This window comes from Mastigoproctus giganteus, chromosome 9 (genome assembly GCF_048544385.1).
Source record: "Mastigoproctus giganteus isolate SK-2022 chromosome 9, ASM4854438v1, whole genome shotgun sequence".
Taxonomy (NCBI): domain Eukaryota; kingdom Metazoa; phylum Arthropoda; class Arachnida; order Uropygi; family Thelyphonidae; genus Mastigoproctus; species Mastigoproctus giganteus.
Window position 1 is genome coordinate 7,855,485 of NC_143583.1, and position 16,948 is coordinate 7,872,432.

At 36.6% G+C, this 16,948-nt stretch overlaps 1 protein-coding gene across 1 annotated transcript in view; it reads right to left on the bottom strand.

Annotated features, from left to right (window-relative positions):
- The window catches only part of LOC150080045 (synaptogenesis protein syg-2-like), a 294,352-nt gene that overhangs the window by 31,149 nt on the left and 246,255 nt on the right, over nt 1-16,948 (bottom strand). The gene's annotated exons all lie outside the window — the stretch shown is intronic.

Genomic DNA, 16,948 nt, shown 5'->3' on the forward strand with positions numbered 1-16,948 from the left:
CTGTGTTATCATTAAACTGCGTTAGGCATGTGGGTAGGCTAATATGGCATCCTAGAAGCAACCCCACCCAGGTCCGCTGCTTTGATCCGATAGTCAGGGTAACTGCCCGTGTCTGTACTAGCCGTTTTCCTAATTGGTTTCCAAGTAGACAGAGAAATATCACAGCAAACAAAGTAGCCTAATGGCGATACCTACTGTCCTCAGGGTAATAATACGAACAGCTGTGTTCAGCCTCATATATCTTTTGACAGCGCTTGATAACCGCGGATGCACCAGAGACATTATCTGGGGGAGTGAACCAAGTACAATAACTCTCTTCTAACTTAATCGAGTTATTAATCGCTAATAAATCGTCCTTTGATATAACTACATAAATGTAATAGAATTACCTCTGCACGTGCCTTAGAGCCATCCTAATTACGGTTTAGATTAATGACGTGACTCTTTATTGCTCTCCCGCTGCATTTTGAAATACAAGAGATATGTCAAATTAGGAAAGAATTTGAAAAGGTGAAAAAAAAATTTGGCTATCGTAAGATTGAATTTGCCGTATATATCCACAGACTAACCTCAGTTAAAATAGAGATGCTCATTTTGCGGTATCGTGCAGGTTCGAACACGCAGCGTACATAACTTACAAATAAGCAAGAAACATGATGGATTTATATCTGTTACGTTTTCCTATACGTTGGTTAACTTGCTTGTGCATACTTCGTCGCTCGTAGAACTGACACCATAAGACTGGGCGTGATCTTTACTCAGATAACAACGACAACAGACAACGCACAAAAGCAAAGAATTCAACCTCCAAACTAAAATCACTATAGAGAATTAAAGCATTCTTCCCAGCGAATACCTTCAAGACAGTAAACAGAATTAGTGTTTGCCAAGATAATGGAATAAAGCCCAAAGTATTAAAAGGCGCGTGCAGAAGTATGCTTTGGTGTCTCGTGAATCTCTACTCTTGTTCCATTGAAATTCAGGATGTAAGGTACATAGAAGGTATTAGTATTAGCCGTAGGTGCAAGGTAGCTGTAGACAGCCTACAAAAAATAATTAATTAGTTAAAAATAATAAATAATAAAATAAACTACCTATTTGACTCACTCCTCGCGTTGATTTTTATTCAGCGAACTTTGAATTTTCCCAAGCTGTCGGCCTCAACCACCCCTGGAGGTTCCTGGAAGAAGGTCTCTCTCTCTCTCTCTCTCTCTCTCTCTCTCTCTCTCTCTCTCTCTCTCAAAGGTTTCTCTCTCTATATGTATACCCAAAAAGACATAGTTGGAGCCACTAAAACACATCGATGGCACGAAACAGGAGACTCAGTGACTGAACTGATTTTGAAGCATAATTTTTTGTTCAGTTGAAAACTGTTAGATAATTCCTTATATTCTTAACATTTAATAAATTTGTAAAAATGGTCGCTAACAAATTGTCCCTCCAAATATTTGAATTTCTACTAATCCTAATCTCATCTGGCTGTGTTGATTTCAACGAATTCGAATGATAAAAAAACCAATCAGAATACTCCTTTGGTATTCTATTCCTACTCGCTCTTGTTCATAGAATGCATAAGAATTTTCGAGTTCCTTCTCTGCTATTGTAGAAAAGCAAAATTCCAAATTGAGTTATAGCAGAAAATGTCAGTGTTAATCAAGACGATGATTTGTTACGCAGAAGTCATCTTTTAAAGGAGAATGCTGTGTAGCTTATATGTAGTCTAATGGTGTCCTCAACGAATACAATGGAAGGAACCGAAGCAAGGAAATATTCTGTAGACAGAAAAATTAATTGGTAAGTAATCGTAGAAATTGTTTTTTGTTGTTGTTGCTTTCCTAAAGCTAGGGCTTTGAACCACATTTTAGGGACTGCAATTCATGGAAAAATGCCAGCTGGCTGAAAGAAGTCGTCCTTATTAAATGTGCATGTTAATGACGCCAAGAACCGAAATTTTTGTGTGGTCTCTCTCTCTCTCTCTCTCTCTCTCTAGAGCTGCATCCATGTTTGATACTCTAAATCACACTGAAAGCTTAATGTGAGAAATGGTCTACCTCCTTCTCCTGGCTGCCAAAACTATATTAAAGCGAATGCCATGAATTTTCTGTGGAATCCAGAGTCGTTCGGGAGGGTCGTAATCGGCTAGCACCAGCATCCTCGATACGCTATAAATAAACCACCCGCGCAGCTAGGGAATCGCGCGAACGACCTATTGGCTTTGCCAAGGAGACGAGAATTGATGAAGAGTCCTGGCTGTCTATACTGCCAATTTCTTTATTATTTCTTATAAATAGTTATCCCAGACAGCACAGGTGCTTTGCACGTCCAATAGAAAAGGCTAAAGCAACAAAAAGAAACGACATAAACACGTAATTCAGGCTGCAAACAGCCAATTTCTGTAGTAGAAAAATCCAGTTGTTTATGTAAGTCCAAATTCTTCTGGCTACTAATGGAAAGATATACCCCAACAATTTAATGTTGTAAATTGTTGCCGCTTCTCTTCGATTCATTTGGATCGTATTACTAATTTTGTTCCTAAATGTAATTTTTTTTTTGTGATATAGAGAGAACTTTTAATCAAAAGGTATCCTTTTATATCGCAGTTTGATGTATCGATACTTCAAAGAATCTATAAGTGCTATCCCCTCAACAAAAGTAAATATTTACAGGGCCGGCGCTGCTATTAGGTCAACTAGGCATCAGCCAGGGGCGCAGGAAAATAGAATAGTTCATTGTTAATTCATAACCAGTTTATTGTTTTCAACACTAACACTACTGTTAAACTTAATTCAATTGGGATCACAATGATCCCATACATTTTTATTTCTTTTTTATAGTGAGCTATGGCTAATAAAAAACTACCTTCTGGAACCCAGTACCACAAACGAAAGGCAGAAAAGGCTAAAGAGCAAGTAACGCAAGAGGGGTTCTTCCTGAAATGCCTTCGTACACAGAAGCAAATCAAGAACATGAATATGACTGTATTTTTGTTGAAAGACACTTGGAGAGCCTGAATGTGGTGCTCCTACTACAAATGATATAAACTCTAAGATGGAAGTTTCACAAATTGGAGATATTTCTGGAAAACATACAGAAGAAAAATATGATGTCAAGAAAAGTGAGAATACTGCAAAGTCTGCAAAATAAGATAGTATTGTGCCTGACCTGAATTACAGTGATCCTGCCAAATGGCTCTATTGTTGCAGTGATAATTTGCGACAGCTTATAATATTACATGGACCGCAGCAGGTTGTATCACATGATTTTTCCAAAGACTCAAAAAAACAGATTTTCTCCTGTACACTACAAGAGGAGATTAGCACATAATGAAGAAGTGTATCGTCAATGGTTGATATATTCAACTTCAAAAAATGTGGTCTTTTGTTTTTACTAAGTTGTTCAGCAAAAAAAATGGTGCATCATCCCTACATGAAACAGGTTCAAAAGTCTGGAAGAATATTGGAGCAATTCTTTCTTCACATGAGCGGAATACTGATCATTTAGAAAACTATCAAGCCTGGCCGAACTTGAGTTACTGAACTTGAATTGCGCTTATCTAAAGGGAAAAAAATGATGCTAATAACAAGCAGAAAACTAGGCAAGAGGCAAGAAGAACAATAGCGACGAAAAATCTTGCAACGCTTGATTGCTTTGGTCAGAGTTCTTGGTATGCAAAACTTGTCATTCCGCGGTACAAATGAAAAGTTGTACAGTGCTAGCAATGGAAATTTTTTAAAGTTTGTAGAATATCTAGCCCTTTTTTGATCCTATCATGAATGAACATTTGCGATTAAGAAACAGTGTTTCACTACCTAGGAAAAAAATATCCAAAATGAGCTTATACAGCTTCTAGCCGGTGCTATAAAGCAGCAAATTTTAACACATACAAACTCAGTCAAATAATATTCTATTATTCTGGACTGCACACCTGATGTTAGCCAAATGTTTTATTGATGTAATCGAACCATCAGATGACGAGATGTCTGGGCCTGAAGTTATCATAAGAGAACATTTCTTTGGATTTTTACATTACAGGAGACTACAGGTGCCTTTATAGTAGAAACTCTTCTTGAACAGCTTGAACAAATGGGATTACCAATTGAAAATCTGCGTGGTCAAGGTTATGATAACAGGAGTAACATGAAAGGCAACGAAAATGGCGTAGAAAAGAGAGTCCTGGACACAAACCTACGTGACTTTTTTGTGCCCTGCAATCCACACTCTTTAAGCTTGGTAGTCAATGCTGCTGCTAGGTGTCTGGAAATAACTAGTTTTTTCATTTTGGTTCAACAGATCTATAATTATTTCTCTGCATCGACTAAGCGTTGGCAAATTCTATCTATCTATATATCAGACTTAGGCATAACTGTTAAGCCATTGGGTGAAACAAGATGGGAGAGTCGGATCGATGCTTTGAAACCACTGAGATATCATCTTGGTAATATATATGGTGATTTAATAGAGATCTTTGATGATGCAAGCCTAACAGGTTCGCCTGGAAATACTTCTCGAATTGAAGCTAAGGCCCTTGCTGGTACAATTAGTAAGTTCAAATTTGTGGTATCCCTTGTTACATGGCACAACATCCTTTTTGAAGTCAATCTTACAAACAAGCTACTACAAAATAAGGAAGCTGATTTAAATTCAGCTACAAGACAATTGAAAGTAACTAAGAATTACCTTGTGGACTGTAGGTGTGATGAGGGTTTTCAACAAGTTTTGACAGATGCTAATGAGATTGCAAAGGAACTAGAGATACTATCGAATTTAGAGACGGAACAAGTTAGAAACAGGAGAAAGAAACGGCAAATGGAGTATGAGGCCCAAGAAGAGGCACCACAAGATCCAAAGCTGAAATTCAAAGTAGGTTTCTACTATGCTGTTTTAGACATGGCCATACAATAAATTGAAGAGAGATTCCAACAGCTACAACAATATAATTCCCTATTTGGCTTCCTGTATGATATATAGAGTATAAAGAAAAAATCTACAGAAGATGTACTTAAGGACTGCAAGAATTTGGAAAAATCCTTAATGCATAATGGAAACAAAGATATTGATACTGAAGATCTGTATTGCGAAATTATAACAATAGCTCGAAGATTTCCAAACTCTATGCCGCCACAAGAAGTAAGTACTTCTCTTCATACTACAACAAAAACTCCTGGATAATGTGGCTAATGTTTCTGTTGCTCTAATGATCTTTCTCACACTTCCAGTATCAGTGGAAAGTGGTGAACGTAGTTTCTCAAAGTTCAAACTTATAAAAACTTGCATACGCTCTACGATGTTGGAAAAGAGACTAGTTGGCTTGGCAACTATATCAATTCAACATGCCCAGGCATCAGCACTTGATCTGCTTGAATTGGCACTGGTTGAATTGAATCTGATTGAAAAGGAAAAGGCACGTAAAGTGAGATTTTGATGTGCCTGAAATTGAAACTTTTATGAGACGTTTTTAACTCTGTTTGTCTGTATTTTGTTTATTTCTCTGTCTGACTGTAAGCAAAATATTGTGGTCACATGACGGGTTGGTTACGCCAAGTAACCTTAAATAGTATATATACTTAAAGGTGTGTGAAGTAAAAGGTTTTAATGTTGTGTTGCCAATAGCGCAGGTATGCATTATGCCCTTTAGTTCAAAATGATTTGTGTGCCAAAATATTTTCTTTTGTATTTGCGAAAGATAATCAAAGATTATTACTTATTCTTACAATTTAAAATAAGTTTAGCAGTTTCAAAATTTGTTCTTTTTATTTTTTCTACAAAACGTCTGTTCTTAAAAATCCAAGTTGGCAATTTTTTCGGGGGGTGGGGGTGTGCAAGTAGCTCGCCTTGCCTAGGGCTCAAAATAGTCTGGCGTCGGCCTTGCATATTTATTCCCCAAATTAAAGATGTGAGAGTTTAATTTATGATAATGGAAGCATAAGATCTCCTATTTAAAACATCATCAATGAGACGTTTACAAACTTGCATGATTATTTGTTTCGTGAATATACAAGCATTTTTTTTTAATAACCCTGCTTTCTAATTAAATTATTTGTTGCCGCTACTGTCTGATCTTGGAGTAAGCTTCAGTTATCTGGTCATCCCTATCATAAAATTTCTTTCTTGGCGGCGGTTCAAAAGATCATCCCTATCATAAAATTTCTTTCTTGGCGGCGGTTCAAAAGATATTAACAGTACTTATGCAGAGATGAAACGAAAGGCTTAGTTTCATAATGATCGCTACGAAGAGTTGTGATATAAAGCTCATCTTGGTACTTTTAGAACTAGTTGAAATTTACTTGACTTAAGATTTATGTTTAAGATTAAAAACTCCATTATTGATGTCCAGATTTTTTGGAGAAGCCAACTTTCAGTTATTCTTTATGCCATAACAGTAAATCAAGACCATTTTTTAAAACAATTTTTGTTTTAAAGCTCTTCATGATAAATTATAACTGGCAAATTAATCCAATTAGCACAAACACTCATATTGATTCACATTATTCAGAAAGAAAGACTTTGGTAAGGGCAATTCATTTATTGAAATCCTTTAAGTTAGTTATTTAGGGCTAGTGTCATTAAAATAGCATTGTGATTCAAGGAAGCAAACTGATTCTGCATCTGCCACCTTTTAACAGAAATTAAGTTTGCTTACCAAATCAGTTGCTACTTTGTTTACGTTGTGTATAAAGACAGTCTTAAATTTATAATTTCTTTAAATATTCTGTTCCTTAAATATTTAAGGAACATTGTAATTTTTTAAGACTAAGAAGCTGCTTACAGTGTATACCTCATATTAACTGGAAAGTCAGTAAAATTATCCCAGCACTGCAGGATAATCCAAGATACCTCCTGGTAAATTCTATATCGATTTTCCAGACAATTCCCACCTGCAAGTTCTGGAGATAAGTTTTAAAACTCTTCATCCGAAGCGATTTTGAAATAAGGAGACGCGACTAAGCATTTAATAAATTCTAGTTCACAAAACAAACATTTATGTAGTCATTATAATATAATTGTTTCTTATGCCTCGAGAACAGTACATCGAAACCAGTGAGGTTAACTCATTGGGAACTGTTTCTGCAGACTAGACCTTTTCCCAAGATTCTCCAAACAGGATTCTGTAGCCTTCTCTTCTTTACTAACAACATGAAATCAGCATCGACTTCACTATAAATACACGTATACAACTGTGTCATTCTCAGGATAACCTTGTCGCAGGGCGCATAGGGGATCAATGCATTGAATGGTGGTTTTGAAGCTACCTATGAATGAGAATACTCTTTTGAAATTTATAACTCGAGCTTACCATGGAAAATGGCATTAGCTATACGGAAAAGGAGAAAAAAAATCTATCTTTAAGTGAACACGAATCGGGAAACACCATTTATCTTCAGCACTTTTTAATGGTATTCTCCAGATTTTCCATTATTGAAATGTCAAGAAATCTTCAATGGAAGACTTATCACAGGGCGTTTAGAACAGGCCCTCAAGCAATCTTTAAACCCTCAAAGGAAAACTAAAAGCAACGAACCTGGATTATAGGCAGTGTACATGCCACTTGCCCTCCCCTCGTGATAGCACAGTTGGTAGAATCGCCGTCCTCCCTACACCTGGTAGAAAAGACCTGGGTTCGAGTCCCGTCGATGACGAGAGGAATTTTTATGGGCCTTTTTCACAATGTGGCTGAGTTAGTCGGTCTCAGGCGAGGGTAGCGTGGTTTGTTTTTTCCCAGAAACTCGGGTTTTTCGTCCAGTAAGCAGAAAATCGACCAAAGAACATACGCAATTTACAGACAGTATATACGGAGCAATATGGCCTTAGTCGCCAATTCTCCTAAAAATATAATAACAACAACAGCATGCCACGTCAAAGTTTGTCCAGTCGGGAAATATTCTGTTAAAAGCTATCGACAGAAACAATCTTTACTGAGAAACATGATAAGTTGAGCTCGCCCTGGAAAACATTCTGGGACCTTGGATGACAGCCCTTGCAGGAACGTAGACGTCTTAACAGATTCCTGCTGTTCTTCCGTATTATCAACAGTCAAGTTCATTCATCACACTAAACTTCTGGAAACCGTCCAAACACCTCAAAGATCAAACATTATCTGCAGCTTTTCCAAGCCAAGGTCGATGCGTCTGCATTTAAGAAATCCTTTTCCGTGAAACCATTCAGTTTTGGAAGTATCTTCCCTAGGAAACTACCCTGCTGCTAGCATCAAAAATTTCGATATATATCCGAATATTTGTCGAAATAAGAAATGCACGAGCTGTCCATTTTTTAAATTCTCTGCCTAACGTTTTCTGTATTGTGTATTATTTCAATAACGGTAACCTTTCTTCTTGTTTAAGGCTTGTCAGCCTTTCGTTGGCCTCTCGCATTAACGAGCTGTTTCCGACACAGGATCGCCGAAGGTTGGATGTTATTTGGGTATTGGACCAATCTCGACACACCCAATAGAGTCGTACCTGAAAAACCCCAACTACTGATATACTAGCAAAGACTATCGTGCCACGTTCAGAGTCATTTAAAACTTTCGTCTTGGATACATTCAGTATCTCTATGTATCTGTCCACCTGATTTCATTGCACGTAAGAAATGTGATGTTGTTATTGAAGGCGCACGCTCTCCATTTCATGAAAAGAAGAGGTGTACCTAATAAACTTGCCAGTCAGAGTACATTCATGTCACCCTTATATATTTCACGTTCTTTATTCGCATAACGCTTTATTTACGTGAAGTAATTCCATATTTAACAATTCAATGTTGTACAGATTTTATTTAAAATACCGTACATCTCGCTTGAAATGTGAATGTGAATTGGAATATCATCGGTTTGGCTGAAACAAGAAGAAGAAATGAATCACTTATAAATTTATCAAGTGGAAATCTGCTGTACACCAATGGAAACAGTGAAAGGAGTGAAGGTGGAGTTGGGTTTCTGGTCCATAAAGATTTTAAAAACAACATTTTGGAATTCAAAAGTACATCACCAAGGGTGTCAAGACTAATACTCAAGATTTCTAAGAGGTACAAGCTAAAGATTATAATGATTTATGCACCAACATCGAGCCATGATGATGAAGAGGTTGAAGAAATGTACACTGAAATTGAGAGTCTTCTAGATGAGCAGAAAACCCACTACACTATTATTATGGGGGACTTCAATGCTAAGGTTGGAAAAAGGCAAAACAGCGCAGAAAGAGGAACTATAGGAAATTTTGGAATTGGTGAAAGAAATAAAAGAGGTGAAAGACTTGTGGAATTTGCAGAATCTCAAGGAATGTCAATAATGAACACTTTTTTCAAGAAAAGGGTGAACAGAAAGTGGACATGGAAGAGTCCAAATGGATTAACAACTAATGAAATCGACTTCATCCTCACTAACAGAAGATATATTGTGAATGATGTTACCGTCCTGAATAAGGTAAATGTTGGAAGTGATCACAGAATGGTAAGATGTACACTTGATATAGATGTAGGAAAGAAAAGGAAAAAACTGACTCGAGTAAATAATACAAAGGTCTTTGAAATAACAGAGGAGGAGAAAAAGCAGTATGTACTGGAACTGAAGAACAAGTTTGAGCTTCTGCAGACTGCTGAGGACCAAGATATCGACGAGGAATATTACAACTTTCTGAAAGTGATAAAGCCCAAGAAACCTATAGGGAAACAGAAATCCAAAGAAGAAAAAATTAGTCAAGAAACACTTGTCATGATGAATCAAAGACGACAAATGAAGAGCAAGAAAAACACTGGCAGGGAGAAAATTGAGTATACTGAGTTATGCAAAGCCATTAGAAAGAGACTCAGAGAGGACATAAGAAGATTTAACACAAGAAAAGTAGAACAAGCATTAAGGGAAAACAAAGGATTTAAATCAGCAGCCATGAGCAGTAATACAGAAAGACAAATGATACTGAAACTGAAGAATAGCGATGGTGTACTTATAAACAGCAGAGAAGGCATAATTCAAATAGCAGAAGACTACTATAGAGAATTATACAAGGAGCGAGGGAATGATACCAGCAGTGGGGAAGATGGATTGCAAAGTAGCAACACATACGACATACCCGATATTCTTCCTGATGAGGTAGAACATGCATTGAAGAAAATGAAGAATCGGAAAGCCCCGGGCGAAGATGAAGTTACTGTAGAGTTGTTAAAATTGGGAGGAAGAGACATAACACAAAAACTGGCAAGGCTCTTCACAAAGTGCATTAGAAAAGGTGTGATGCCTAAGCAATGGAATAATGCAATCATAGTTTTGCTGCATAAGAAAGGAGATAAATCAGAAATTGGAAATTATAGACCAATTAGCTTGTTATCCCATATCTACAAGTTGTTCACAAGGGTCATTACTAACAGATTAGAAAGAATACTTGATGAGAATCAACCGAAAGAGCAAGCTGGCTTTAGGACAGGATTCTCAACTATGGATCACCTTCACGTAATATCACAGCTAATGGAGAAAGCAAATGAATATAAAACACCATTATGCCTGGCATTTGTGGATTATGAAAAGGCATTTGACTCCATACAGCATATGGCAATGTTTCGGGCACTGGAAAGACAAGGCATAGATACTCCATATATTATGATTTTGAAGAAAATATATGAGAGTGCTACATCCTTTATTAGACTAGACAAAGACAGTAGCAAATTTAAAATCGAGAAAGGAGTTCGACAAGGAGACACAATATCTCCGAAGCTGTTTACTGCTGCCCTTGAGGAAGCTTGCAGAAGATTAGACTGGTCGCAGAAAGGAGTCAATGTGAACGGAGAGTACCTAAACCATTTACGATTTGCAGATGACATTGTGGTCATAAGCCACGATCCCAAAGAATTAGAGGAAAATCTTAATCAGTTATGCACAGTTAGTAAGGATTTTGGACTAAAGATGAATATGGCTAAAACAAAAGTAATGATGAACAAGTATGCCACGGAAAGGGAAATAATGATTGAAGGAGCAGTAATTGAAAAGGTGGAGTCATATACTTATCTGGGACAAGTTATTAGCTGTAATAATGATAAATGGCTGGAAGTCAAGAGAAGAATAAATTTTGGATGGATAGCATTCGGGAAATATAGTCACATACTGAAGAGCAATATCCCAGTTTGTCTGAAACGTAAAATAATGAATCAATGTATACTCCCCACCATGACTTATGGAAGTGAAACTTGGGCACTCACCAAAAGAATGGAAGAGAAGCTAAGAACTACACAGCGAAGAATGGAACGAATTATATTGGGAATCAGACTGTTAGATAAGAAGAGAAACACATGGATTAGGCAGCAAACTCAAGTAAAGGACATTCTTATCAAAACTAAAGAACTAAAATGGTCTTGGGCAGGACACATAGCTAGAAGACATGATGACAGATGGACTAAGAAAATAACAGAATGGTACCCAAGAGGAGCTAGAAGAAAACCTGGAAGACAAAGGCGGAGATGGATAGATGAAATTCATGAGTTTGTGGGTAGTAAATGGATGTCCAGTGCTCAAAACAGAAGGAACTGGAAAGTTGCTGGAGAGGCCTTCATCCTGCAGTGGATTGAAAATGGCTGATGATGATGATGATGATGACATCTCGCTTAATCGACTCCTTTGTATATGTATGCATATGTATAGTAAAATATTTATTAGTAACTAAAATTAGGTAAGACGATGAGAATAATCTTTTACACCAGTGTGTAAATATGACTCGAACTAATTATGAATAATTATGAAGATTTAGTTTTATAATTTTTACATTATAAAATCATTTACATTTACAGGTTTTCATTTTTTATAGCTATTTCAAGCAAATATATAAATAAATCAACATGTTGAAAGCAAACAAATAATGTAAATTGTTTATTGAAACCTTTTATTTAAATAAATATAAATATTTATATTTAAATATTATAAAATATATAAATGGTTGTCATTTCACTACGTGTTTAATGAACTGAAGTTAATTTAAATAATCCATTAGAGTAAAAATATTCTGTTAGGATAAGATATGTTTAAAATATTCATCAGTTAAAATTATTATTATTTTTTTATTTAGTTTTTATCATATGAAATTACTTTTCATTATTTTGTTTTTAATCATATGAAATTACTGGGAAATACAAAAAAAAAAAAAAAAAATACATATATATCTGTATTAGTGTGATGAAATTGCATGGCGTTGTTTAGACTAAGTGATATCTAATTCCCAGTTACTTCAATCTGAAGAAAATTAATAACGTTACTTGAATGAATTGACACGAGTTTGAGAATAATGAAATTCTCGGAATAAAGAAGGTCTCTTAAAGTCAATAAAGCAGTTTTAAGATTAAAATTATTGATAAGTTTTCTAAATAATAATATGGCGAAATGGAGTACCACCATTAAGGTCGAAAACATCACAACCAGGCCAATCCCCATCAGGAGAGCAATCTTTCAGAGAGATACCTTCAGCCCATTGTGGTTCTGTCTAGCACTTAATCCGCTATCCACCATGCTCAACAGTAGCAAGTACCGACATAACCTCAAAGAAGGAAGGAAGAACCTATACATCCTCACCCACCTGATGTACATGAATGATATCAAGCCCTACTCGGGAACCGAGAAGCATCTTCTTTGGTCTAGACAAATGCAAGACCCACGGATTGCACCAGGGAAAATCAGTCAACCGAAACCACCAGCTGCAGACTGGTAAAGGGATCGAAGCCATGGCAGAGGGATAGGCCTACAAATACTTGGGGATGATGCAGCTCAGCAGTTACAACACAAGGGAATTAAGACCTACCTGACCGAAAAATACCATCAGAGACTCAGAAGCCTACTGAAAGCAAAGCTGAACGGAGGGAACACAGTTAAAATCATAAACACCTATGCAGTCCCAATGCATACTCCTTCGGTGTCATAGATTGGACTAACACCGAGCTAGAAGATATCATGCGAAAGACAAGAACAATGATGACCAAGAGCCGCCAACACCACCCGAAATCTGCCGTGGAGAGACTGACAACTGCCGGAGAAAAACGAAGAAAGGGCCTGATAGTCCTCACTGAGCAACAGAAGACAGCAATAGTTAACCTGAAGGATTATTTCCAGAAACACACATCAGCACTCCACCAGGCCATAAGGAAGATAGACAAGCAGTATACCCCACTCAACCTAAGGGAGGAGTCCCCCAACTAGGAAGTACAAACGAAGCTGGAAAGATGGGCAGAGAAGACACTCGATCATGGCAGACACTACAATGATCTCCATTAAGATCAAATAGATAAAATTGCTTCGAATGCATGGCTCACGAGCGGGACACTCTTCCCTGAGACTGAAGGATTCATGCTCGCCATCCAAGACCAGGTAATCAACACTAGGAACTATAGAAAATACATCGCCAAGGAGCCCGGAGTGTTCGATGACACATGTCGACGAAGCCACCTAGCCTCAGAAACGATCCAACATATAACCGCGGGATGCAAGGTGATCACTCAGACTGAGCACACTCATAGACACGACCAGGTAGCCAGGATAATACATCAGAAGCTAGCGAGGAAATACCAGTTGATCGAAGAAAGTGTACCGTACTACAAGTACGACGCCACGCAGTACTAGAGACCCCCAACCCACAAGCTGTATTGAGACCGCGCCATAATAACGGATAGGACAATCCCGCACAACAGACCGGACATATCACATGTGGACAAGAAGGAAAGGCTACTTATCTGATTGACATATCAGTACCCAACACTGGAAACCTGCAGAAAACCCATGGAGAAGAAATCAGGATGTACACGAACCTAAGACAGGAAATCAAAGAGATGTGGCATATGCAACAAGTAACGACCATCTCGATCATCGTGTTAACCACAGGTATGGTGTCAAAGACGCTACACAACAGCCAACAGCAATTGGTCTCCCAGCGAACACCTGAAATTGGTGTCCCAAGGAACTCCAGAAAGTCGCAATCTTGAACACCTGTAGGATACTCAGAGAGTTCCTCAACCAACAGTAACACCAGACATAACAACAGCCACCCTGTGTACTTGGTAGTAATACCCGTCACGAGGTGGAACCCCAAATCAGGGAGAAATAATATAAGAGTAATAGTAATAATAATAATAATAATAATAATAATAAGAAGAAGAAGAAGAAGAAGAAGAAGAAGAGAATAATAATAATAATAATAAGAAGAAGAAGAATTTTAAAAAATGAAAAAAAAAATCGGAAAAAATCCCATAAAGGAGAAAAGAGTTTTAAAATAAAAAATAAAAAAAAATTAAAAAATGCAATGAATGTGAGCAATAATAAATTTTTAGCTATTGTTTTTATTTCTTTCTTTATAATGTTTCTGTACACTTTAAATAAATATGAATGGAACTAACAACATCACTTTAAGGCAAGATAAAAATTTATTAATTAGCATTTCATTTTAATATTTTCCAAGATCATGATAAGAAAGAATCATAAAAAAATATCAGAAAATATAAATATCGTATCGTAAAATTGCGTGTTTTGTTATTATAATAAATAATCATAATAAATATACTAGCTTAAGGAGCGAAATAGTTTTGTTTTTGATATAATCGTCATAAACATTAATTGGAAATATTCTGAACGAATTCCGTAAGGAAGTTTTAACAGATTTTAATTTAGAATAACACTTAGATTTAATTTTGAATAATTCAGAATCATGATATATCTTCTATGAATTTCTGTTTACTACAGAATATTATGTACAGGTATATTACTATAAAAAGAATAAAATATATAGCATATAGTTAAACACTGTATTAATTTATGTTTTAAATTATCCGCTATTAAATCTTATTGTTAATATAATATTATATAAATAATTATCATACATATGCTAGATTAAGTAGAAAAACAGTTTTGCGTTTTTGAACTGATCGCCATAAAATATAGTTGCAAATGGTGGCAAGAAATTGTTTGGGACCCTTTGAACTGGTTTTAATTTCGAATAATACACTCTTTAATTATACACTCCGTGATTATAGCAAGCAGGAAGTAGGAAAGATCCTTACAGCTGCCCCCTTCCATAGTTCACCCTGTTACGAGTAGAAGCACCGCTCGGTAATCTTGGGAGTACAGTAGTCAGCTCCAAACATTAACTAGCATTGTAACATGTGCATAAAACTCGATATATTTTCCGAAAAAATAGGGTGGGGGCTACTTTGATTACTTTATTTATTCCATTAATAAAGTCTTAGAAATAGGAGCCCTTTTATTCCATTCACAAACTATACTTGGAACTCACAAACTATACTGGAACGTGACATAATAACGAACAAGGCGATCCCCCACAACTGACCAGACGTTCGTTATCGACAAGACGGAAAGGGCTACCTATGTGATCGACACACTGGTGTCCAACGCCAGCAACCTCCAGAAAAAAACATACAAGGGAAAGATCAGGAGGTAAACAGGCCTAAGAGAGGAAGTAAAAGAAATGTGGCATATGGAACAAGTAACGCCCATCCCGATCACCGTGTCAACACAGGCATATTGCCAAAGAGCCTGTATAAGAACCTAGCAGCAATAGGCATCCCCGAGAATGATTACATGGAACCCAGAAAGCCGCGATTCAGAAGACCTGTAGGATAGTCAGAGTTCCTCGAACAATAACAGTATCCGGACATAGAAACCATCTCACGCACCTGAGAACTCCGAAAGAAGTTTCTGTACTCTTCGTTGGATGGGAAAAATCCATTAGGAGAAAAAGTCATAATAAGAATAATAATAAAATGAATCCTCATTAACACAGTACAGAACTCCGTTGTTACAAATGTTTTAGCAAACGTTGTTACAAATGTTATATATATATATGTATACATATATAATTTCTATTATTTGCTCCAAAACGGGGCGGGGGGAATTCTAAACAGTTTAATTCTCATTCTAAATAGTCCAGTATATATATTGTGTATTACAAACCAGAATAATTTATTATATAATTTGTTACTCCTGTTTGATTATTCTATTCTTTAAGTCTCCCATACTTCTACAATTGATTAACTCAGAATTAACTCATTTCTAAAATCTGTTCTACTTGCGGAAAGTAACTCGTGAGAGATTTCTTTGAATATCAGTTGGTACAACTGAATACTGAACAGGATGGCATGATAAACGAAACAAAAAATAATAATCAGTTATGATATTTATAAATAAATAAGAAAGTAGAGTAATTTTAACGCATAACACTGCACGAAGGAGAGTATAACGTTTTGAGTTAAGCAATCCCAGAGTGCTTTGCACCAGCCGGCTTCAACTTTTAAGTGACGTTTCATCTCCTTATTATTATTATTATTATTATCCGTTTATTTCCATAAGGAAACCACCCCGGGACGGCAAAGTGCCAGGAGGGTGCTAAGTACATATCAGGGTACGAGATACTACGTGCAGTGGGTTACATATACTGAACACGTAGTCTCGTCCCGAAATATTATATACACATTTTATGTTTAATATATACAGTATTTACACATTGATGATTCTGTACATACATTATACAACTGATATATTTACAATTCACTAATAATTCCATCTATAAATTACATATTAACATAACTGTTACAGAAGGTATATTTTTACAGTCAACAAATTATTATTGTTCTTAAAGCAGAAAGTTTCTCTTTTACTCTAAATTCTTTGGTACTTTGCAGCCGATTCATATTTTGGTAAGTCTATACGAATCCTGGAAGATCTCTTTCCGGTATGTTGCATCCTCACACAGTTTTTCGGCATCTATGTGTAGTGAGTTAAATATTTTCGCTGCATTTGATGGGAAGAATCTTTGCAGGCTACTAAGATTGTTCAGGACTGAACGCAGTGGATTATTTACTTCTCCGCAACGTCTAGCAGTGGCACGCGGTTTGACTAGAATATTATCCAGGACTGGAGCATCCACTCTGCCTGTGAGCATTTGTGCGAGAGTGTGTATGTTCCTGTTAATTGTCCGCT